General features: G+C 45.1%; 1 long non-coding RNA gene across 1 annotated transcript; it reads left to right on the forward strand.

Annotated features, from left to right (window-relative positions):
- The first annotated feature begins 3,826 nt into the window (after positions 1 to 3,826).
- Positions 3,827 to 13,407, forward strand: LOC148525147 (uncharacterized). Its single transcript, XR_015878307.1, has 3 exons — positions 3,827 to 4,001; positions 11,031 to 11,098; positions 13,331 to 13,407. It is a non-coding gene; the product is annotated as an uncharacterized LOC148525147 (long non-coding RNA).
- Positions 13,408 to 26,534: the final 13,127 nt, after the last annotated feature.

A 26,534-nucleotide genomic window follows, 5' to 3' on the forward strand; every position in this document is an offset into this window, starting at 1 on the left:
GTTAGCTGAGCTTCCTGTATCATAGAGGGAGCTGAGCTGCAGCTCAGAGATATCACAGATTCCTGACTCGTCAGCACAGAAAAAGCTCCCTATGTAAAAGGGACAGGGCCAGCCTGCACCCCATCCCCCCCCCCCCTCCTGAGTGCTACACAGTCCCCACTGGACTGCTGACCAGCCCCACCAGTGCCCCCTGACAGTGTATTCCACATCAGCTCCAACCGTGACTGCCAGTGCACCCCTGACCAGGGACGTTGCTGAACGAACCTACGCCAGCAGGGGGAGCAGCAGCCGCGAGCGCTGTCCATGCCGCCTGTGCCATCTTGGAAGAAGCACAAGCCTCAGCAGCACGGAGCCTTGCCACGGCCCTCCGCAAAACCTGACCTCCGTGCACAGTGCATTACGGAATTGCTTCAGAAAACCAATCCCCAGACACTGAAGTCTGGTGTGAACTCACGTGACCATGAACAGCCGCAGCTCGGTCAGGAGGGCACATTTACCCTCATGCTGGGAGGCAAAAGCCTCCCTCAAACAAACTAAAGGGGGCGGGGGGGGGAGGATACGCTTTGGGGGCATGGCAACAATTAAAAATAGGTAAAGCAATGAAAGAAGAGAAAAAAGGTCAGAAAAATACAAACTGAGGAAAAATAAAGAAACCGAACAAAACAGACAGCAATCAAGCAGGTTACTTAGGAAATTTCTCTAACATCGACGCACATCGAGCAGCCATCTTGCCATTGAGGAAGATCTGACAGCTGCAAATGTTGATGTTATAATGTCACGTGTGGGAGTTGCCGGGCCATGGCCCCTTTGCGTTTTGCTAGGGCACTGTATAATGCAGTTAAGGATGTAAACAAATATATACACAATCGGCAACGTAATATTATCAAGGTTATACTAGAGCAATTGTCTGCTGAATATATTTGAGAAGTCAAAAGAAGATGAAAGGCCTGATACTGAGGTGGACGCAATGGCATCTGGGTCTGTGTCATTTGCTGGTCTCATGTCTGCAACTTTGTGCAAATACTGCTATATGCCCACCCTGGTGTGTACATCTATGCAACTGCATGTGCAAGGACAGAGATGCCCACTTTGAGCATCTGTAGACGTTGAATTACCACTTGGTGCATCTTTAGACTCCACCATCAGTGGCACCATAGAATGTTACACCAGCCCTCGGTGCAGGTTTTCCATCTGAGTATGACCTCAATATGAGCGACTAAGTATCTGTGTATGCAAACACTTCAGCAGCACACCTGCAACACTCCCATCACACGCCCATAGGACGTTCCAGCTTTGTGCATCTGAATAGGCAAATATGGTCAGGTATAGTCTATTAATAATGGCAGGAGAGACGTTCATTGGGAGGTACCGGACCATCCTCCCAACAGCCCTGACTAGGGGTGACCATCGGTGTGGTTACCATCGATAGTGTTATAGCAAGTGGCCATCAATGGTTACCATCTATGCTCTCGTTTTTCAACCACTGTGCGAGCGGTTGTCAAGTGTGCTGCTGCAGTCAGCACAGCGCACTTGTACTGTAGTGGGTTTTATTCCTGTAGAGGCCAATGTGTGTGTATTTTTATTATGTGGGAGCCAATGTGTAGGTTGTTTCATTGGTTACGCACGCTGTGTCATCAGATAGTGTGCCTTGGCAATTTTAAAATCTTGTGTAGTGTGCCTCGAGTTGAAAAAGGTTGAAAACCACTGATCTATGCAGTGGATGACCATCGATGGTTTCTTTAACTGACTGGCCCATGGGCCAATCAGTAGATGCAGACGGGGCTATGCTCCGTGTCCCGGTACTTAGTAAAAAAAAAAAAAAGCAAAAAACTTTTGGTTATGCAGTTCCATCGATGGTAAAAGCATTCAACATCGGCCATACACTATCGATTATGAATCATCGATGGTCAATGGCCATCCCTAGCCCTGAGCTGCCACCGAGTGAATTCCGTCTCTTTGAACCGTTAAAGAAGCACCTGGTTGGAAGGCAATTCGCAACCAACAGTGAAGTTCAGCAAACCGTCATGTCCTGGCTTCAGGCGCTTGACACTGATTTCTCCTATGTCAGGATAGATGCCTTGGTGTACTGCTGGAACAAATGCTTAGACAAGTATATGGACTATGTAGAAAAATAATCTGTACCTAGGCCATACTCTTGAATATATGTACATGTACGAGTTTAATAAATTTATGCAATGAGAGGTCTTGTTACCTTATTTATTGAACCAGCCTCATATATGAAAAAAAAAAAAATAGACCTTTGTTTCTGTGTCGTACCTCATATGTACATATATAAATAGGTCCAAGTTATATGAGTCAAGCTGTTTTTTTATAAATTTTGAAATTGTTCCCGGTTTAACTAAAACCTGGCAAAACTGTGACTCTATACATGCTGTGTGTCCTGACGAAAGGGCGTAAGCCTTGAAACGTTGACAACTGGGATACACATTTGTTTTGCATCAATGATCGTGGAGGATATATATATATATATATATATATATAATTATATATATCTATTTTTTTTAGCAAATGTAACCCTCTTTACCACTGAAGGGTCACCAGGTTCCCAACTCCCTTGTAATTCAGGGTACCTACTTAACTATTCCCATAGTGTTGATTCAGTGCCTGCACCCAAGTGTAAGTTAGTAGTAATGGGCCTACTTGGGAAAAACCACATTGACCAATTTAGACTTGGGTAAGCCTAACCCAAAAGTCTAAATTATAAACCTCTATAAATTGCTTGAATTAAGATTACTACAGTAAATAAACTCACGCTTAACTTATTTCACAGTACTTTTATAATTGTACTTAAGTTCACAGCTGGCACATTGCAAATATGAACATTTTGCTTTGACATTCTGTAATTACATAACTGAATTACAATATGAATAGTAAAATGTAACTGAACAGAGTAACGTACAGTCCCTGTATATACATGAATAACTTAGATGTATATAATAGTAATACAAGGCACATTTTACTGTAACACCTACAGTCATAGAGTAGTTTATACATTGCAAGTCCTTAACTTGTTTAATACGGGGTTAGCACTTTACACCCCTGTCCGTTTGTGGTCCCTTTGACACTTTCCGCCAATAGGCTGTTCCTAACTTTTAGTATATAAAAGTTCCTTTGTCGCACTATCCTTTGACGGTAACTGTCCCTGTATGCTGCTGTCTCTATCCATTGAAGGATGATTATATTAGATACATGTGTTGCAAATGTTTCTAAGAGAATAGCATTTAGTTATAATCCACCTCCTGAGTTTTGAAATATTTCCTGAGTTGGTAATTTGCCTTATACTTTTATATATTCTTATGTACATATATGTATTTACCAACATAACTGAAAACTGCCAGGCTTCTAAATGAGAATATTACACCAGAGAGTGCAATCGGTTGCTAGAATTTAGTTAAACCAAATGAGTATATGTGAAATTAATTTAGTATAATTAATAATCTATAAGGTCACAGTGCCTGCTTCAGAAAATGTCAGCTGTGCCCATTACATTTTTCAGGCATGAAATAAGTTATGAGTTAACTACCTCCCCCGGCTATTTGCTAAAATGGGCAGTTTAGGGAAGTCTATCCAACTCAATGCATGGTAGTATCAAATTCAGCCATATGTATTAGTGTTCCTTCTACCACTGTGCATGTGCAGAGCTTGAAGTCTACTCCCAGATAAGTAACCGCAGTCTCACCACCTCCTTAATGTAAATGAGGACTTTCACTAACTCGGCGCTGTGGCTACAACTTCCATAACCGCTGAATAGAGGGCACCAGATGAAGCTCCTTCACCTCAGCACGGTATCACTGGCCCCATCTGACCGCAGCCCGCCTCCTGCTGCAGTCCAGCCTATGCAGCCAAGCCCTCTCAACAGCGAGGGTGTGCCGCAACTCCGCCCCTCTCACAGCCTCCGGTCGCAGCTAGTCTCTATGTGTGGCTCCGCTAACAGGACCACCCTACAGCTCCACCGCCGGGACCCCTGCCTCCTGTCAGCGGTAAGCTTACACCGCCCTACTACTGACAGCCAATGCTGCTGCCTCCTCACCAGGAGCCCACCGCGACTCCGCTGCCTGGATTACAGGGAGGTGGGCACTCGAGCGGAACACCAGACCGGCCGGCAAGGTTGCTGGCCGCTCTATTTATAGCCCTCCCTTGGCCACATGATCCTTACTCTGGCCACGAGCCCCAGTCCTTCCCGCCTGCAGCACGAGCCGCTGATGCTCGCGCTGCTTCTAGAATTCTCTTCTATAGTGCGCGCCCAATGCCCACTATGGGGTTATTGTTATGCCAGCTGTTACCCCAGTGAATGTGCCTAAGCACTACACACAACACCACAATATAAATGTTTATATAGATACACATATAAATCCCAACTGCTCCTACACTAAGTATGAGCATATAACTTATTATTTAAAGTTGTTTATTGTGACAAAACAATTTCATCAATGAGCTTTTATGACATCACTGCTGTGAGCCTTAGTGCTGAAAATACAATTTCTACTTCAGGGTCCATAGGGTTCCACAGGATACCTTGGGGGTATAGGTGTGACGTCAGTCGCAGGGCACCAAAGAGTTAAGCTTTCAGCCTCCCAGGATGCACTAGGTCCCCCCCCTATACCCCGCCCCCGGGCCAAGGCACCTCAGTTTAGTTTGGTGCCCGGCCGGAGTCGGGTGCACCTGTTGGAGTGGGGGCTAGAAGAGCCCCTGAAGCTTTTTCTTCATGCAGCTGTGGCTGCACATCTGGATGAACAGCATGGACAGTCAGTCCTGACGTCCATGCTGTCTTCCCTACACCCCGCCGGTACCAGAACGCCGGTACTGATCCGGGGATGATGGTGGGCGTCTGGGGTCACAGCTAGCGGTGACCCCAGATGCTCCGGACCATGGCCGGATTCAAGGGGGACAGAGGTAAGCAGCGGGGTCCCGCGGTGGGTCCCCGCTGATCACATGGTCCTAAGTCCCCAGGCAGGGGGCTCCCTGGGGACTGGCTGCAGCGTGGAGCCAGGCGACCAACCTGCGCTTCCACTACCCCCTGGGACAGCGGACCACAGCAGAGCGGTAGCGCTGCGGCGTCCCAGGGGTTAAATGCATGCCAGGGGAGCGCGCCTTCCCTGTCTCACAGCCGGCGCCTCCCCCGCTGCACACAGCCCTCTCTGCATGCTGCCGACTGGTCCTGTGGCAGCGCTCCTCCCCCAGGCCAGCCTCCTCTCTGCTCCTCGGCGGCCATCTTCTCCAGAACGCATGGTGAACGCTGCTGGAAGCGCTAGACGGAAGCATCGTGGTCTGGGTCCCCCCGCATACCTCTCCTCCGCTGTGGCTCAGGTCTGTGTATGCAGCGCTGTGTCCTACCAGGCCCTGTGTCTGTGTAGTTGAGTGATCAGCGCTGTTAGTGCAGGAATTGTTATTTCTCTGCATTGTATGTGACTGTGCTAGCGCTGCCTGTAACTTTTCTTCTCTAAACTGTCAGCTTTATTACTGTCCCTGTTCTTCTGCTAAAGCCCTTGCGGTGCGGTGCTGCAGGGTGGTCTCTCGCCTATTTAATACTTAATTGGTGAGAGAGGTCACATACGTGGTGCCATCATGTCTGAAAGTGATTTTCCCCTCCGGCTACAGTGTACCACATGCAAAGTACCGTTAGCGGAGGGGGAGGGTAGCGCGGAGGGCCTTTGCCGGCAGTGTTTGTCCATGGCGCGGCCTATTACGGTTACAGCACCGGTACAGGAGCCGCCCTGGGCTTGTTTCGCTCAGGCGTTAACAGCTTTAGTGGGCCAGTTAGCTCCGCAGCCCGCGTTTACTCCGATGGGTTTGTCCCAGCAGTCTGTGGTGTCGTCACCCATGCAGGGGTTCCCACGACAATTGGTGGTACCCCACAGTCTCCCTATTTCCCCGCTCCCGGGTTCTCAGGAGCCAGCGTGGGTTAACTCCCTGACGAGTTCTGTACAGCACTTGTCGGATGTGTTGCAAGGGGAGTCTGTGATGCGGCCTCATAAAAGGCCGGTGGCGTCTCTGTCCGCTCCTTATGAGGATGACGAAGGGACGTCTGATGATGGGGAGATTCTGGATCCTTACGATCAGGAACCTCTCCATACTAAGGACGCTGATGCTAAGTCCAAAGTATATATTCCTGGACTTATTCGGGCGGTCCGCACAGCCTTGGTGATTGAGGACGAAGTTCCCCCAGCGGCTAAATCTAAGTATGCCTTTTTCAAAGATGTGAAGGGCGATGCCACAGTCTTTCCTCTTTCGGGTCAGTTGGTGGACCATTTAGAGGAGGCGTGGAAACAACCTGGCAAAAGATACCAGCCGCAGAGACGCCTGGCGGTGGCTTATCCGTTCGCGGATAATTATTTTGCTAAGTGGGAATCCCCTCCACAGGTGGATTCTCACGTGACCCGTCTTGTCCGTAGTGCCACATTGCCGATGCCATCCATGTCCTCCCTTAAGGATGCTACGGACCGCAAGGTAGAAATCTGCCTGAAGTCCGCTTATTCCCTTGCAGGGGGGGCAGCACGGCCGGCTATGGCCATTTGCTGGGTTGCCAGAGCGATGGAGCGCTGGGCGGATTCATTAGAGGCTTCTTTTGAATCCGACTGTCCGGCCGAACAGGCGGAGTTGATTGGCAATCTCCGTGATTCGGCCACCTACATCAACGAGGCGGCTCTAGACATTAGTACTCTGGTGTCTAGAATTTCTTCAGCAGCGGTAGCTGCTCGTCGCACCTTGTGGCTGCGATCCTGGAAGGCGGACGCAGATTCCAAGAAAGGTCTGGAAGCGTTGCCGTTTACCGGAGAAGTTCTCTTCGGTCCGAATCTGGATAAGATTGTGGCCACGCTGGCGGCAGCCAAATCTGCTTGTCTCCCGTCGGCCGCTGCTCCTTCTGGTTCGGGACCATCGTCCTTTTGGTCATCTAGGGCCCAGGACAGGCCCAAACCACAGTCGTTTCCTCGACAGGCTGGCCCTAAGAAATCGGTCAAGCCCCGGAAGCAGGCATGGAGTACCAGACGTCCGGCCCCCAAGCCAGATGACAAGCCTGCGGCCTGACGGTCCGGGCCTCCCTTTGGGGGATCCCAGGGTGGGAGGCCGCCTGCTACAGTTCGCCCAGTGTTGGTCGACCACTACGACAGACACTTGGGTTCTGGAGGTGGTTTCCCACGGATACGCCCTCTCCTTCCGGCACAGACCCCCGGCTCGCTTCTTCACCACGGGTCTCCCATCAGACCGGAACAAGGCTACGGAGCTGCGGAAGGTATTGCACACTATGCTCCAGGCTGGAGTTATAGTGGCTGTTCCATTCTCCCAGAGGGGCCAGGGTTTCTATTCAAATCTATTTTTGGTACAGAAACCCAATAGGTCATATCGTTCGATTCTCAACCTCAAAGCACTCAACAAGTCTTTGCGGGTCCCGAAGTTTCGGATGGAGACCCTACGGTCCATCATTCTGGCGCTGGAACCTGGGGACTACTTGGTGTCATTGGACATACAGGACGCTTACCTGCATGTCCATATTCTTTTGCGCCATCAACAGTTCCTCAGGTTTGCAATCCGCAGCGACCACTTCCAGTTTCGGGCGTTACCTTTTGGCCTGGCAACAGCACCACGTGTTTTCACCAAGGTGATGGCGGTCATGGCGGCTTTTCTGCGGCTGCAGGGAGTCCGCATGTTGCCGTATTTGGACGACCTGTTATTGGTGGCAGGATCTCCAGAGCTCCTGTTACGCCACTTGGACCTGACCATTGCACTGCTGCAACGGCACGGCTGGCTAATCAACTGGCAGAAGTCCACTCTAATCCCGTCTCGGAGGATTCTGCATCTTGGAGCCTTATTGGACTCGGGACAGCAAAGGATCTTCGTGACGGAGGACAAGATCTCTGCTTTACAGTCAAGGGTGCGCAGTTGCCTGCACAGCCGCCGGGTGTCCTTACACTCGGCGATGAGGTTACTGGGCTCCATGGTGTCGGTGTTCGACATGGTGGAATACGCCCAGTTTCACTCCAGACCTCTGCAGCACCTGATCCTGTCCAAGTGGAACGGGCTGCCTCAGTCTCTGAAGTCCCGGACGATTGTGTTCACCCAGGAGGTTCGCCTGTCCCTTGCGTGGTGGTTACAGACGACCCACCTCAACAAGGGACGTCTGTTCTGGGTTCCAAATTGGGTCCTGTTGACAACGGACGCCAGTCTTCGGGGCTGGGGAGCAGTTTCGGGTCCACACTTGTTCCAGGGCAGGTGGACGCCGACAGAAGCGGAGCTTCCAATAAATATCTTGGAACTCTGTGCGGTCTTCAATGCTCTCCAGCAGGCACAGCGGTTTCTCCAGGGTCGCCCGGTGCAGGTCCAGTCGGACAACGCTACCACCGTGGCCTACATAAACAGGCAAGGAGGAACTCGCAGTCGGGCGGCTCTCGTAGAGGTCTCTCGGATCCTGGTTTGGGCGGAGCGCAATCTTCCGGCCATATCAGCGGTCTTCATCCCGGGAGTGCTAAATTGGGAGGCGGACTTTCTAAGTCGCCAGGACGTTCATCCGGGGGAATGGTCCCTGCACCCGGACGTTTTTCAACTACTGGTGGACAGGTGGGGTCTTCCAGAAATCGACCTCATGGCGTCCCGGCACAACAACAAGTTGCCGGTGTACGGGTCTCGCACAAGAGACGAAGGGGCGTCTCTGGTGGATGCTCTGTCCGTCCGGTGGACGTTCCGGTTCGCATACCTGTTCCCTCCGGTCTCCCTTCTTCCACGGGTAATCCGGAAATTCAAACAGGAAGGAGGGACGCTCCTGTTGATAGCTCCCGCGTGGCCCAGACGGCACTGGTTCTCAGACCTTCAGGGTCTGTCCGTGGACAGTCCTCTGCGGTTGCCGCTACGACCGGACCTTCTGTCTCAGGGTCCTTGCCTTCACCCGGACCTGACTCGGCTGTCTTTGACGGCGTGGCTGTTGAGACGACCATGCTGAGGTCCCGGGGGTTTTCCAGCTCTGTGGTGCGTACCATGTTACGAGCTCGGAAACCGTCTTCCGCGAGGATATACCATCGCGTGTGGCATACGTTCTTCCAGTGGTGTCGACCGAGAGGTTATGCACCGCGGGAGTTTCGTCTGTCTCGGATTCTCGCCTTCCTGCAAGCGGGACTAGATCATGGGCTTCGCCTTGCTTCTTTGAAGGTACAGGTTTCGGCCCTATCTGTCTGGTTTCACCGTAGGATTGCTACAATCCCGGATGTGCGCACCTTTATGCAGGGTGTTCTCCGCATTCAGCCGCCCTTTGTTCCACCTGTGGCGCCTTGGGATTTGGCTGTGGTCCTGAGGGCTCTCCAAGGACCGCCGTTTGAACCACTGGGCTCAGTGGATCTTAAATGGCTAACAGCTAAGACTGTTTTCCTTCTGGCCATTGCTTCGGCCAGACGTGTTTCTGAGTTAGGGGCTCTTTCTTGTAGACCCCCTTTCTTGGTTTTTTATGGGAACAGGGCAGTGCTCCGCACTCGGCCCGAGTTTCTTCCCAAAGTTGTTTCCCAGTTTCATGTTAACGAGGAAATAGTTGTTCCGGCCTTTAACTCACCGGGTCTTTCCGTGGGTGAGGCCTCTTTGGATGTTGTGCGGGCCTTAAGGACTTATGTTGACCGCACTTCTTCGTTTAGGAAGTCGGACGCTTTGTTTGTCCTCTATGGCTTCCGTAAAAAGGGTTGGCCTGCTTCAAAGCAAACTTTGGCAGCCTGGATCCGTATGGCTATTTCTGAAGCTTATCTTCATGAAGGCCTACCGGTCCCTCCTTCTCTGAAGGCTCATTCCACTAGGTCTGTGGGTCCTTCGTGGGCAGCTCGACGTGGTGCCTCGGCAGTTCAGATCTGCAAGGCTGCTACGTGGTCTTCTGTCCATACCTTCGTGAGGTATTACAGGTTTGACACCTTCGCCTCTCAGGATGCTTCCTTCGGGCGGCGGATTCTCCTTTCTGCACAGGAGCGTCCCCACCCTTAAAGGATACTGCTTTGGGACATCCCCAAGGTATCCTGTGGATACCCTATGGACCCTGAAGTAGAAAATATGAGATATGGTAAGAACTTACCCTTGTTATCTCTATTTCTACGAAGTCCATAGGGTTCCACAGGACTCCCGCCCTGTCGCACCTGTGCTGCAGATGGGCTTTGCTCTGGTCACCGGTTTTCCGTCTCCCTCTGGTGAGAATGTGATTCTTGTATGTGTCCAGATCTTTGTTCTCTCTCTTCCTTCTCCTCCTCCGGCCTATGGCTTGGTAACTAACTGAGGTGCCTTGGCCCGGGGGCGGGGTATAGGAGGGGGACCTAGTGCATCCTGGGAGGCTGAAAGCTTAACTCTTTGGTGCCCTGCGACTGACGTCACACCTATACCCCCAAGGTATCCTGTGGAACCCTATGGACTTCGTAGAAATAGAGATAACAAGGGTAAGTTCTTACCATATCTCATATTTTTTCTTTGAGTGTAGAGAGAGAGTGGAAGAGAGAGGAAGTGTTGTTTGTTCTGTGATATTGATCATGCCGATACAGGGTGTGGGATTCCTACCATGTCTTTGGGTTACGTGGACATGTGTGGGTATCGCCACAACCTTATCAATGACTATAACCGGAAGGTCATGTTATGGGACCTTTTCCATATATCAGGTAAGATATTATATATATTATATATATATATATACATACATACAGGTTTAGTCTCCCATATCCAAATATTCCGAAATATGGAATTTTTTTTAGCATGACTGAGATAGTGAAATCTTCGCTTTTTGATGGTTCTATGTACATAGACCTCGTTTAAAGCACAAATTATTAAAAATATTGTATAAAATTACCTACAGGCTGTGTTTCATTATATTATGCAAATATTCCAAAATACAGAATATTCCAATATCCAAAATACCCCTCGTCCCAAGCATTTTGGATATGGGAGACTCAACCTGTAGATGTATATATATTAGGCAGACAGGTTGGCTACGCCTGGGTAATGCAAAAGTGAGATAGTTTGTGCAAGATTAATTCAAAGTTATATGTTATTTTTTTTCACAGTGATACTGGAGCCAACAGTCCGGAATCAATACTATTTACAGTGATTCTTTCTGTTTCTGCTGTTCTTGGTAAGTGTCTCATATACATATTATATAAAAGACATCTATTTTTAATAAAAGGCTTCTATTATAAATAGGACCCTCATTTTACACTTTTTCTGTCCCATCCCCCTTACAATTGGTGACTGTCCATATTTACCATGTAACCACCATCCAGCGCTGACTGCTACTGCACCCGCTTCCTTACCTGTTCTGGGTCCAGCACTAAGCGGTTATGCCTTTTAGCATTTGGCAGGATGCCGGTATGCCAGCACATAGCAGGCTCACCTCACACCGCTATGTTGCATTATGGTATGCCATGCAGTGATCATTATAATATGAGCTATTATCTATCAGCCAGTTATGTCTGTGAGTCCACAGTATGTCATAACCCGAGAACACTGTATATCAAACACTGTAACATAACTACTTGCTATGAGTGCTCGCGAGTCTGCATATTTATAAAATTAGTATACCAGTTCTCTAATATTAACATAAGGTACAGACGGAGCTATTTATAGTTAGATAAATGGCATGTCAGAGAGGAATCACTATGGCCGGCGATTCAAATCCTGACGCCGGAAGACCGTCAGCAATGAGGATCCCGACAGGGGATTTGGGTAAGTAGAACTAACCCTGTCCCCCCCCTAACCCTCCCTTAGGGGTGCCTAACCCCCCTCCCCCTGTAAGTGCCTAAACCTAACCCACCCGTCCCCGCAGCCTAAAGCGACACATCCACTAGACGATCTACTCCCTGTCCAATCTCTAAACGATTTTCCCTTGATTTTTTCCCTTGAAATTTTATCTTTCAGTCTGAACGATTTACAAACGATTTACAAACGATTTGCAAACGATTTGCAGACTATCTTTAACGACCAAACACTGCATGATTTATAAACGATTTTTAAACAATTGAACGATAACGACGTTGTTAACGTTCAATCGACTGCTAAAATCGTGTAGTGGATGCTCCCTTTAAACCTAAAGGGGCCTATCCATTAGCAGATAAACTTGAACGATGAACGATATATCGTTCAGTCGTTCAATTTACCTGTCATGGATAGGCCCTGAACGATGACAGATGCGTACTCCCGCGGCCGACAAATTGTGTCTTTCATCTCTCCAACATGTTGGTCAATTATCGCTTATCGCTGACAGATATTACAAATATCTGTCAGTTTATAAGCGGTGAACGACGAACGATATTTTTAATGAAAATTAATAGAAACATTAAAAAAAAATCCACTCCCTGAATGATGTCATGCAATATCGTTCGTCGTTTGCAAAATTCTGTCATGTACATGACAGATATCTGTCACTGCAGCCCCAGGAATTTTCAAGGGATACATTTTTTGTCTTTCATCGTAGAGAAAGGTCTGCTAATGGATAGGCCTCTTAAGTCTCCCAGGGGGTGCCTAACCCTAACCTCCCCCCGGGGGTGCCTAACCCTACGTACCCCAGGGAGCCCCTAACCCTCCCCCATGCGGCTGTCCGCACCCGCCGCCAGGCTTACCTTCGTTCGGTATGCCGGGCGGCGGGCTCCCGGCGTAGGGATAATGATAGGCATCGGGATTTCGACGCCTATCATTAGACCCCTGCTGGTATTAAACAGTCGGGAAGCCAGTGGTCGGCATTTCGAATGTCGGCTTACTGATTGCATCCCTGTCAGAGAGCCTGATACATGTTTCAGTGATCATGCCTTTTATCTCTAATCACACTGCACAATCGTTTAAGGTTAGTATGCTATGGTTGGCTATGTTCCCCACAACCTGGAGGCACTATTTCACACCATTTTGTTAAATATGCTCTAAAATTACTATCTAAATTGGGGTGATATAGGGGGAAAATATATTTAAGTTGTAGAACATATTTAGTGGACTAATAGCATTCACACATATATGCCGAAAACGAACACCCTTATTGCCTGTATTTGCGTCAGTGCTATTGATCCTGGCCTTTGTGTCAGGACAGCTGATCAGATAAATGAATCATAAAATCTTTAATTTCGCCACTAATGGGGTCGGTAAAAGTTCACACTGCTGGATTTTGTTCCGGCAATGTTACCGACGTTAGGCCAGCGCATGTGCACTGCCTGAGCTGGGGGAAGTAGAGGAATTTACATAGAACTATTTACTTGGTTTTAGATTACATCATTAAGTATTGTGTATACAGTTTTTATATTATATTCATAGTTAATACATATTTTTATTCATGGGCAAATGCAAAATTGATGGGCTAACATAATTTATTCTGTTGTTACAGGGGCAGGCACAGTATATGTATACTATAAATTTATGACCATACGGTGTAGAGACTTGCAAGTGAACCATCCTGCTGCCCACAAGATCCTGCTCCTGATAGGCTGGACGTCCTGTGGGGGGGATTATGGGCACTGCTTTTTTACAGGTTTGTAAAAGTGTGAAACATCCCATACACAGTGACAAAGTTTAGGTATTTTAAAATTACAAACACTCTGGCAGAGTATTTGATTGCTAGCCTAACCATTAAACATGTTTATAATAAATAATGGACCACTGACAATAGATGCAGAATTGTGTCTTTAGGCAGATTGAATGGCAGGAGGAAATACTCAGGTGCATGGTACAGTCTGTAGGGGGGGAACTGAAGCAGCTTTCTCAGGGATAAGGTTATAGGACAAACAGAATGTAAGCAAATAATGACAACCTCCAACCAATGTATAAACGATTTGGTAAAGCCCCCACCACTAACCAGGGTTGTCTTAACAGCAGTGTGGGCCCTGGGCAAAGCAATGCACTGGGGCCCCTACCCACCCATACATGGGAAAAAATTTAAATGATCAATAAAATTAAACCCTCCTGCATGCCCATCAGACCTCCCACACATGCAGAGAGACTCTGTCTGACTGGTCTGAAACCGGTGGATGAAGTGAAACTGGGACTGAGGTGAGTACTCGTCACCGGGGTGGGGGAGGTTAGATCAGAATACAGTGCATCGGCGGCCGGCTTATAAAAATATCACAAATTTACCAACTGGCCACGGCTGCAGCGAGGCGGGTTGGCGGGTCCCTAAAAGCTTCGGGCCCTTGGGCAACTGCCCAACAAGCCCAATGGAAGAGATGGCCCTGCCACTAACAGAACAGAAGAGATCTAGTGCCTGGGACCACCACATCTTCTCAGATATGATGACCTCCCTAATGTTTTACAGGATAATTCTGTACAATGACTATTACAGTACAGTGAATTATAAACTAACATATATTGTTTATGTTTTTATTTCAGGAACAACGCTATTCAAATTGGCATCAGACAGGAGCAATGCTGGCATTCGGATGTGGGTTATTAAATAACATCTCTCAGGCTATATGTCTTCACAGACTTCCCAACAGCAACAAAATTATTTTTCATCTTAAGGTTGCTTTCTGTCTGGTGGCAATATTAAGTTTTATTACCAGTATCCTTTTCATGTGCTAGACAAAGTAATGAATTTGGGTCTGATCAGAGTTTTCCAGTTATCACCTGTCTCCTGCTGAGTGGTAAAGAACAACTATATGGACAATGTTTTCCTAAACCAAATAAGTAAAATCATACGGTTCCCATTCCACCCCCAACCATTCATTATTAACTGTCCCATGCTATATGCTGCTATCCCATAATTCTCCAGGACTCATAGCCTAGGAGTTTGAATGTAATCTGCTGATAATAGTACTCACCAGTGGACTAGGTGTGATGACAGTAGGCAAATGCAGGAATCAACATTCAAACTTCCATACATGATCCCTGTTACTGTACGTCAAGAGACTAATAGGCCTATTTATTAACAATCAGCTATAGGACTGGTTTTCTAAAACATCTATCAATAAAAGCTTGCCAGTCGTAAGAGTCAATTTACTCCTTGCTGGGCCAGTATGAGTGAATAAGCACATTGTAATTTGGGGTGCAGGTCTCAGATGCAGTGTGTGCTGACTGCTGATAGATCTACTTGGTAGAATTTAAATTGAATATGCCAATAAAAATGTAAAAAAATATAAAAACAATAACATTTTAATTTTACTCTGATCTGAAAAAACTTGGTAAATAGGCTTCTCCATTATTTACATGGTGAACTTCTATGGATAAACTTGTCCAATCTCTTCTCCTTTGCTATATAGGGAGAAACCCCATCTTGCCTGATTTTGAGAAAGTGCTTTTTTACTTTAATAAATATAAATCCCTATGGGAGACCTTGCTTATTGGTCTCAGGGCCTGATTCAGAGCCGGACGCTATTTGCGCTCGCTCGTTCAGAAAAAGGGTCCGGCTATTTAAATTGAGCGCTCGCTCTTTGCGGTCTGTTGACGCCTCTATGTCTGAGCGAGCGAACAAAACATGCGCTCGCTATTTTGTAAAGAGGCCCCTGGCCGCTCGCATCATACGTCACCTCCACTATTTATTAGATTAATCGAGTACATCGAAAGGCGTCTGAACTTCTCGCAGTGCTTGTGGTTGGATTTTCCTACCGCAATCATGCGAACAGTTCAGGCTAAGAAACAACCAAGTGACGTGGTCGATGACGCAGTTTTGTTAATTATGCACACCCTTAAAACGCCCGTTTTGACCGTTTGGCACGTCTGCGTTCGGATCTCCACTCCCCGTTTTCAAGCACCTTCCCCTGTTACCACCCACAAACGCCTCATCCTGTCACTCAAATTAGCAGGCACTCGCAATTTTGCGAACACACGTTTTCCGACCGCACTGACTGGTTGGCGCATGCGCATTACGACCCATACGCATGCGCAGATGTGTGAACATCGCTCGGAGCGATCGAGCGGCCGCTTACGAGCGGCTCTGAATCAGGCCCTCAGTACCATGCAAGCGCACTGTAGTGTCACAACAACTGTTCCTATGGACAACTGCTTAAAACAGAAAATATATCTCTGTGCTAAAATATATCGAGTTGAGAACAGGATGAATAGAATCATTCACTGTATAAATGATAATAATCACATTTAATAAAAATTCATACAAATAATACAATAATTACCGGTCATAAAACATATATATAGAACAAATTCATGTAAAAAACGTTAAGAATCGGACTGTATATTGTGTGAATATAAACACACTTAAAGAGGTGGATCTAAATTGCAGTCATATATAGGAACCCAGTCTGTTAGGAATTGGGACAATATACACATCCACACCTGCAAGTAGCAATGTGTAACCAAGTGTATGCGAGCGCTCAGTGGAGAAAAATTTCAAAGTTATTTATATTGAGGTGGATACAATAGATGATCTCCACAGAAAGTGTTTTTGAATTTTAGTCCTTTCAAAGATTCTTTCCAACATGTGTCCATGATAAGCACCACTTGCATGCACCCTTAATAATATGGTCTCACAGTTCGATTTTATTAAATGTGATTATTATCATTTATACAGTGCATGATTCTATCCATACCGTTCTCAACTCTATATATTTTAGCACAGAGATATATTTTCAGTTTTTTCTTGTCACACCTTTTTAGGTGATTATTGTGCACCCACAGGCACATTTTTCTTTTCCGCTGTAGATTTATTATTTGGAACAGTTTATATTTACTTCAGCTTTTTATAGCACTGGGTTATATTTTTTTCCTTTTTAACTGCTTAAAACAACCAAGAGGACATACTTCCTAACCATCCTGATTTCAGCAGGACAGTCCTGCTTTTCAGGCACTGTCTCGCTGTCCCACCCATAGGTCGCAGTGTCCAGCAGGCAGTCGGGAAGTTGTGGGACACTCTGGCACCCAGGGGCATTTTTATAATGGGTGCAAGGTGTGCAGTGCACATGGGCCCCTGGGTCCAGGGGGGCCCACACACCGTGCACCATGCACCCAATAAAATATATTCACCGCAGCCATTTCCCTAGTGGTTCGTGCATGCGCAGTAGAGATGTCCTGGGCATAGCGCGGGCACCGGAGAGGACCCGAACAGAGCCTGCTCATGGGCCCCCTCCTCTCTTAAAGCGCCGCTGCTGGCACCGCTAGTCTGCATAACAAAGCAGCAGTGAATGGATGCCACGTGCATGAGCGAGGTGTTCATTAAGTGCCAGGAGAGGCTGGGGGCAGCCCAGTGACCCCAGTGTGACATGAAACAGGGACACGGACATGCGGTCATGCCCCGCATGTGGAATTGAACCAGTGCCTTCCTTGGGGTACATAGTTCACTTAAGGCACACATCCACTAGACTATTAAATTGAGCGATTGAACGATAACTGTATCGTTATCGTTTAATAATCGTTTGCACATAGTTTAAAAAATGTCTAAAATGACCAGCGATGCGGCTCCCGCTGGTCGTTTAGACATCTATCATTGGGCAAATATGCTGAACAACCGGCCGATAACGTCAGGTTCAGCATGTTAATGGATGTTTGTTGTGCCTACACTGAAAGACTGCTCGTTCAGTGTAGGCTCATCACAGACTGACAAACGACTGCACGATTACAATGTCGGAATCGTGCAATCATTTTCATGTCTTTAAGTGGATGTGTGCCTTTAGTCAATAACAAACTCAGCACAAACTTCATAATGTGGCATTTCTTGTATACAGTGTTTGCAGTCCCCCTTTTAGATTTAGTGAGTGCTTCTCCAAATTAAAACTACTGCCCTTCATATTTTTTAGTTGACATGGCTATATTAGAAGAGTATTCATTAAAGGTAATATCCAACCAATATAAATATTTCCACATCCTCCTATGCACCTAAAGTATGAGATTGCCAAATACATTGTTCAATGTTTTTCACTCAATTTAAATACTACTTGACAATGCTTATTTTATTCAAATGATCTTCCTCATGGGTATTAATACCAGTTCCTCTAGCGCAGGGTTCTTCAACCTTTAACGCAGTGTGGGCCACATTAAAAGATTCAACGAAGCCGAGGGCCACTAAGCTATATTGCGGTATTTAGACTCTTCCCCCTCCTCACACAATTATGACCCATAACTGCCCCCTCCTACAATTTTAATTATGTCCCATAACTGCTCCCCTCTTCAGTGCCCTCAGTAGTGGTCCCCGTTATGCAGGCCCCCAGGAGTGATCCCCCCTATGCAGTGCCACTTATACAGTGCCCCCAGTAGTGGTCCTCCCTATGCAGTGCCCCCAGTAGTGGCCCCCATTATGCAGTGCCCCCAGTAGTGGTCCCCTTATACAGTGCCCCCAGTAGTGCCCTTTATATAGTGCCCCCAGTAGTAGTTCCCCCTATGCAGTGCCCCCAGTAGTGGTCCCCCGATGCAGTGCCCCCAGTAGTAGCACCCCCCAGTAGTGGTCCCCCCTGATGCATTGCCCCCAGTAGTGGTCCCCCAATGCAGTGCCCCCAGTAGTAGTCCACCGATGCAGTGCCCCAAATAGTAGTGCCCCCAGTAGTGGTCCCCCCCAATAGTGCCCCAAGTAGTAGTTCCCTCCAATGCAGTGCCCCCAGTAGTGGTCCCACCAGCAATGCAGACAAAGACACACACGTAAAAAAAAGAAAAAAAAAAGCACCTGAATCCCCGTTCCAGCTCCTGCCGCCATCCGCTCCTCCATCCTCCCAGGCCACGGCGCTTTGCATTATGGGAGAGACATCATGACGTCTCTCCCATCACCCACTGTGGGAGCTGGAAGATGGAGCTCATGAGTGAGCTCCAGCCCGGCTCCTGCAGTGGGTGCTGCAGGCAGTGAGAGTCTGTCTGACTCTCATTGGCTGGCAGCCAAAACAAACACACCGCCAGCGGCGGCAGTGTGCTTGTTTCTGTGTGTAGTGCAGACTGCACTCACTGCAATCTGCACTACATTAGCCAATGACAGGCCACAGGGAATGGCTCCACGGGCCCCCTGCGGGCCATGGGTTGAAGACCCCTGCTCTAGCACGTCAGTAACCATCCCCTGTGCACTACATCATCTTAACTGACAGTTGGATCAAGCCAGGGAGTATTTCAGTCTGGTTTCCTGGTCTATAGAATGAGAAGCCTCCCTGTTCTGGGCTGTCTGACCTTGCAGAGATACTGTAGCTCCAACAGCATTATGGAGCTACAGATTTTACTGCCCCAGCACAGAGTGCTCCGATATGACATACTGAGCCATTCAGGTGCCGCACACAGTAAGAAGATTGGAATCCACAGGACATGTCTAAAGGCTACATTTACTATACGTCCTTTTTTTTAGAGTCTCCATGGTTTTGGCAGCTGGATTTAAAGGTGAAATAATATTAGATACAATAAAAACAAATGGGTGGTTCAATAAGCGCTGTCTTCTGCTGAAATGAGAATGTCCGTCTCAATAGGGACTGTCACTGAAAATGTAAAAAAGAAGATACACAACAAATTATGCTAAACTCGTATCAGGAAACGTTTTCTGTTTGCACAGGGTCTTTTTCTCCACGACTCACCTCTTTAATAAACAATGTGTTCCTATCAAGGTTTCTTTGTATTCAGGATTCCATCACTATGTATGTTTGATTATTTTCATACATTTCCCATCCAGAACCCTTAAGTATACGAACTCACTACAATTTTGTATGCTGGTATTTGTATAAAACGCACCTAAGTGGAGGTGTCCAGCTGCCCTAAATATGTTCTCACACACAGGACAAAGACATTTATTGATTAATGATGTATTTAAACATTTTGAGGATGAAAGTATAGTGGATGATAATCTAGATACTGTCATGTCTAAATTAGAGAAATGTTTATTAAAAGAGGGAAAGATTTGGTGGGAAATGAGGACACTGGAAAAGTATTGCAGTGAGAAACTCATTCCTAGGGGTTTACGTATAGATAAGATTCCACGTTTTGAAAGTAGTTCTACTGAATTTAGAACAGAGTGGTTTAAAATTCTTGACCACTGTTCTTTTGCTCTCATGAATCTTATCATTAGGGAAAAAAGTAAGCAAATGCAAAAATTGGAAGATGAAATTAAAACTTATAGGAGTTTAGTGGATCCTTTTAAAGATTCAGGCGATTTTAAGTTCCTAGAAGAACAAACTATTAGAAAAATAGAAAAGAATGAGAGGGAATTGAAAAATAAAAAAAGAAAGAAATATTGGAGGGACAAAAATTATTATATTAATGGTAATGAACATATGATTACTAAAAAATAAAAAAATTACCACTCTAACCATTCTCAAAATATCGATACCACTAAGAGGAACTTGCAGAAACCTAAATATAGAGATATTCGAGCTCCCTCAATTGAAAGGACCATCAGACCCACTAGGCCCAGTCATTACGATAGAAGACCCTTTAGAGCTTACAATGACCTAACTACAATAATAAGTCCCAAAAATCACTATATTAGAAATAGAAACTGTCCAACCGTCAATTCATCAGATCACTGGGGAAGAAATAACAACTATAACCAATCAGGGAATTGGAGAAACAGGTTTGAACCACTTACAAACCATGATGATTTTTTAGTATAAGCAGGGTTCCCTATATCCCACAAAATAGGAGGTTTAGGGGAACTAGGGGGGCCAAAGCAAATCTAAAAATAAGACAAAAAGGATAAAGGGTAGGAGGGCTACTAGTGTGAATTTGGATAGCACCCTCAAGGATACAACGTTATCCAAAACCACAATAGTTAATCCGAGTAAATATGAGCTAAATGCCTGTGAAAGAAAAGTCTTAGAACAAGGACTGAAATTTGCTCCATTGAGTCATCTGAATGAATTTGAGGTCTTTATTGACCTCCAAAAGTTCATCAGAAAATTAACCTTATACAAATATTATGAAGATATCAATAAAGAACCAACTAGAGCAAATAATGGATATGAGTTTTCTGTTTTTAAGAAAAAATTGAGTTTTTTCCCAGCCCATAAGAAAGGATGCTATATAGATACCTTTGAAAGATAAGTAAAAGAAGATTTAGAAAGATTAGATGTAAAACCTATAAAAAAATATGAATTTAATAAAAGAAGAGAGAATAGCAATTAAAACTCTGAAGGATAATAAACAAATAATTATAAAACCTGCGGACAAGGGGGGGGAGTGTCGTTATTCTAGATGTGGATGATTATAAAGCGGAAATTATCAGACAATTGTCTGATGGAGAAACATATAAGACATTAAGAACCAATCCATCCATTACTATTACTAAAAAACTGGATGTATTTTTAGCTTTATATACATCAAAAAAAATAATTACAGAAACTATACAAGGATATATCAGCATAGAAAATCCATCCATACCGGTAATATATATATTACCAAATATTCATAAGGATAGTGAAAAGACCCCCAGACGCCCCATAGTAGCAGGTACCAACTCTATTTTGTCCAACTTATCACATTATCTTGACCATCTCCTTCAACCCTTTGTGCAAAAAACTGCATCTTATTTAAAGGACACTATTTTTACCATCAAAGATCTTTCATCTACAGAATGACTTCCAGGGTATAGATTGGTGACAGCCGATGTCACCTCTCTATACACGATTATTCAACATCAAATGGGCCTAGAAGCAGTTAAATATTTCTTAAATAAGGAGAACATGATAGAGGAGAAAAAGAACTTCATTCTGCAAGGCATTGAGTTAATTTTATGTAATAATTTTTTCTGGTATGACGGCGCTTTTTATTTACAGCTCGCAGGAACTGCGATGGGTACCAGGCTGGCACCAAATTATGCCAATTTATTTATGGCATGGTGGGAGGATCACTCAGTTTGGAGTGGGCATGACTTTGGTGCCAGCCTGGTGTTGTGGCGCCGTTATATCGACGATATCATTTTTATTTGGAAGGGAGGTCAGGACACTTTGGATATTTTTTGTCAGCATCTAAATAATAATGTCCACAATATTAAGTTGAGTTTTTGTGCTAGTGAAGTTTCAGTTAACTTTCTTGATCTAACCATTTATATTGAGGATATTGTAATTAAAACAAAGAATTACACCAAACCAACGGACTGTAATAGTTATATTGAGGCAAAAAGCAACCACCATTTGAATTGGCTTAAAAGTGTACCAAACAGCCAGTTTCAACGTAATCGCAGAAACTGCACAGAAGTGTGTGTATATGAAAAACAGGCTGAGAAATTAAGCGATCAATTTGTCAGTAAAGGGTATGACAGGAATTTAGTAACAGCAGCTAGGGAAAATGGACTACGTTTAGATAGATTAAAGGCTATCCAGGACACTAAGGAAAATGGTGCTTCATGCAAAAACAAGGATATAGCTTTTATTACTCAATAATATAATAGTCAGCATAAACAAATAGAAAAGATTATACAAAGACATTGGGGAATTCTAACGAAAGACCCCAGTTTGAAACCTCACATTGATCATAGACCCAGATTTACGTACAAAAAGGCCCGTAATATTAGGGATAGTTTGGTGAGAAGTGCAATCTCTGTTCCAACCATACCTGGTAAGAACAAATCCAAAGGCTTTTTTAGGTGTGGTACGTGTAGTATGTGCAAAGCTTGCAAAAGCCCAATAACTAAAATCACTCAATACAAGTCAACCCAAACTAATAAGGTCTTTTCAATAGACGACTTTATAACACGTCACACTAAATACTGCATCTATCTATTAGAATGTTCCTGCGGTAACCAATATGTGGGTAAAACTAAGAGAATGCTAAAAGAAAGGCTATCTGAACATGTCAGAAATATCAAAAAAGGTTTAGAATCCCATAATGTGTCATTACACTTTAAAACTCAGCATCAATGTGATGTAAAGCATCTTGTTTCTTTTTGTGGTATACAAAGAGTAAAGACCAATTGGAGGACTGATAATAAGGATAATATACTTGCTAAGATGGAGATGAAAACTATCTATTTACTAAAATCTCTAGCTCCAAAGGGTCTAAATGTCGATTTTGAAATGAAGTGGTTTTTATAATTTTTATTTTTATTAGAAATTGTTGTTTTAATATTTGTTTTATTATTAGTGGATTGTTTTTAAACATTTATATTTCTTTGTTATTGCATGGTATTGCAACTTCTATGAGGATCTTCATTCTTTTCCACCTATGGAACCTTCCAAATCCTCATTGCTCCATCAACTCATGACAGATACGATGAACCTTTGTATCCATTTAAAGACCAAATAAATATCTCCTGAACTTGGACAGGAACTATGTTTCCCCATAGGAACCTTTTTACTAGCATTTCCTGTTCCTTGCGAGCCCTATAGAGATGGACATTTACAGTGGAAGTTGCTCTGTACTGGCCGCGTGCTGACTTCCGGTCTTTGCGGCTCACAGACAGGAAGCCGGAAGTGACGAGTTGGTGTTTGCGTTCCATACACAGGAACTAGGAAGTAACCATCCCGTCTTCTCCATGCGGGTTCTCCATTGTGGCGCCAAGATTATTCCGTACTTAAGGTCTTGATATAAACACGGACTGGATGTATTAGTTATGTTTAATTTTTTTCTGTCTGGAGATTTTTAATCATATACTTACAGATGCACATTTATATATATATCTTGTATAATTGTTGTTGAAGGGTTGTTTGTCATATTAATATGTGGTTAGCAATTGTATTTCTCCGGGTTTTATCATGCACCTATAATTACATATATTGTCATGTGAACAGTATATGGGTATATATACCCCTATATGTATTTGAGTCTTAGTACACCCTGAGGAAGGACTATATGTCAGAAACGCGTTGGTGTTTGTCTATACTGAGGTGAGACTCTGGTATTTTTTAACCTTTTTTCACTTTTATTGATACACCTCCTATTATCTTGTTTTAAGTGGAGGTAGTATTTTATGTATGTATTTTTGGATTTTGTGCCTATTTTTTATGTACTTGTTTACATTCTGCTTCTTTTTGGGAACCATCTTTTTAAACCAATAAATGTATACTTTTTTCACCTTCATTGGATGAAAATATTCTTTGTACAAAGGACTATCCGCTGTGATAAGCAAAGATACCTTTATGTGGACATCGATACCTGTTCCCAGGTGAGTTCGTATATTTAAGGGTTCTGGATGGGAAATGTATGAATATAATCAAACATACATAGTGATGGAATCCTGAATACAAAGAAACCTTGATTGGAACGCATTGTTTATTAAAGAGGCGAGTCGTGGAGGAAAAGACCCAATGCAAACAGAAAACGTTTCCTGATACGAGTTTAGCATAATTTGTTGTGTATCTTCTTTTTTACATCTTGAGTGACAGTCCCTATTGAGACGGACATTCTCATTTCTGCAGAAGACAGCTCTTATTGAACCACCCATTTGTTTTTATTGTGTGATTTGGAGTCGTGGTGGACTGAGGTGCAGTCTGGAGGGCGCAGGTTGCCTCTACAATTTTGTATTCTAATATTAGATACAAAACCAGGCATATATTGTATTTAATATTATTACCTCCTTAAAAAAAAGCAATGCATAGTAAATCTGCCCCTAAGAATGTTAGGGAAAACTAAGGGACTTGATGAAAATTATAAATTTATTAGAAATACTTTGAGCATATAAAACTGTATAGTGTATTGCTGCTTCCCTGTAGTCAGACATTAAGGGTTGGTATGACTTCTCTTATCTTGATAAAACATTTTAAAAGTATAATAGTGTTTTCCTCTCTACAGCCACACCTCAGTGATTGCATGTAAGTTACAACTGATATATGCGTGCCATGGAAGACATTGTAAAATGGTATGTATAATTCATTATTAATCCTTGGTAGAATTTGCGTTGTACATGTATGTAATTAATGTGTGCCAAGTACACGTGTAATTTACCACATTTCTGCCTGTACACTACATTTACATTTGCAGACTTTCTTCTAAGTCAGGGATGGGTAACCTCAGGCCCAGGGGCTGTATAAGGCACTTGGAATCATTTGGTCTGGCCCTCTGAGCTTTTTTCTGCTAACCTCATCTGGCTAGCAGGGTGTCTAGAATGGCACCCAGCAGCCAGAATCTATGCAGCAGTGCCGCCTGGACGCTTCTGATGGTCCCACCGCTGCCCTTACAGTTCCCATTCCTGTAACCACCGGCGATTGTAGCCCTGCCCCGTGTGACATCACAAGGAGGGAGTGTGGCCTGCACCGGGCTCGCAAATAATGTTATATATATCAAAATGGCAGAAAAAAGGTTTCCCACCCCTGCTCTAAGTGAAGGTACATTTACATGCACTCAGCATGACAGCACAAGGTCTCAGAAACATGTTCACAGGCAAACAGATTGCTGTCTGCAGGCAGTGGGATTCCGCATCACAATGTGTCACCCAGTGGAGATGGCATCAGGATGCCCTCTGTAGGAGTCAGAGCTCCTAGACCTGACAACATTCATATTAGTCTTCATTGTTGAAAAAAAAAGAAAACCTAACTCTGCTGCCTTGGCGCATCATGGGAGGGCGGACAGTAGCAAAGCTATGAGGAGTAGGCTGGGCATGCGGGGCGGGTGCTGAATGTGGTGGGGCAATATGCCAGGGAGTCTGTGTGAAGCCTGCCACAGGATCCATTGCACTTCCACCCTTTACAGGAACCGATCACAGCCACTCATATAGACCCCCTTCTATTCCTGCACACAGTCAGGCAACTATGAAACCTGCTGTATAGCTGCCCTTTCAGCATACTACCCAGCTTACACGAAGGAAAGACTTAGGATCTGCACCTAGTAAGAATTTACATTTGCTTACTTTTCTTTCTGACTGCACTCCCCTGTGGGCTGGGCCGTGGCCTGCATCCGACCAGTATCAGCTGGGCCTCTGCACCTCTTGGCTGGAATGGTTAGCAATGAAAAAATAATAATTCTTAAGGAGCTAATGAAAAAAAATTCATAAGAGGAGTAAATTAGATATACAGAGAAAATTTGAAGTGGCAGATCACCTTACTAACTTGTGTTATGCTTAGCGGGAAACAGGGACATAAATACAGGAGGCACTGGAAGGTGGTCGCCAGCCCATTAGGAACAGCACCAATGTACATAAAAGGGGCATGGCAAAGGCTGGAGTACTTGGCCCCTCCTTTGTTGGTTCTTTCCCCTAAACCATGCTGGACCTGCTCTTTCTGCTGTTGCTGTGGGAGCTGCAAATAGCAAGACTGGAAAACCCTGATCAGCAACAGGTAGTATTTGTGTGCTGACATGTTGGTAGTTAAATTGTGGGAGGAGTGTGTGTCTGGTTGCTGTTGCTGCTTCTCTGGTGTTGGCATGGCAGTAATTGCAGGGAGTGATAGTGTGTTGGTTCTGCTGGGGTGTTGGCAGTCAAAGCAGGGGATAGTGTGTGTCTGGGTGTTGTTATGGTGTTAGTAGTGAATGCACTGGAAGAGGGTATCTGGGTGCTGCTGGGGTGTTGGCAGTGAATGCAATAGGAGGAGCGTCTGTGACTAGGTGCTCCTGTGGTGTTGGAAGTGAATGCAGGGGGAAGAGTGTGTGTGACTGGGTGCTGCTGGGGTATTGGAAGTGAATGCAAGGTGAAGAGAATGTGTGACTGGGCACTGCTGGGATGTTGGTAGTGAATGTGTATTTGGGGCAGTGCGTGTGAGTGCTGCTGGGACTGGGCTGTTGGTAGTGCTTGCAAACAGAGGGAGGCTTCAACAACTATT

Source organism: Taudactylus pleione, unplaced genomic scaffold (assembly GCF_031769625.1).
Source record: "Taudactylus pleione unplaced genomic scaffold, aTauple2 ptg000111l, whole genome shotgun sequence".
In the NCBI taxonomy this organism is placed as follows: Eukaryota; Metazoa; Chordata; class Amphibia; order Anura; family Myobatrachidae; genus Taudactylus; species Taudactylus pleione.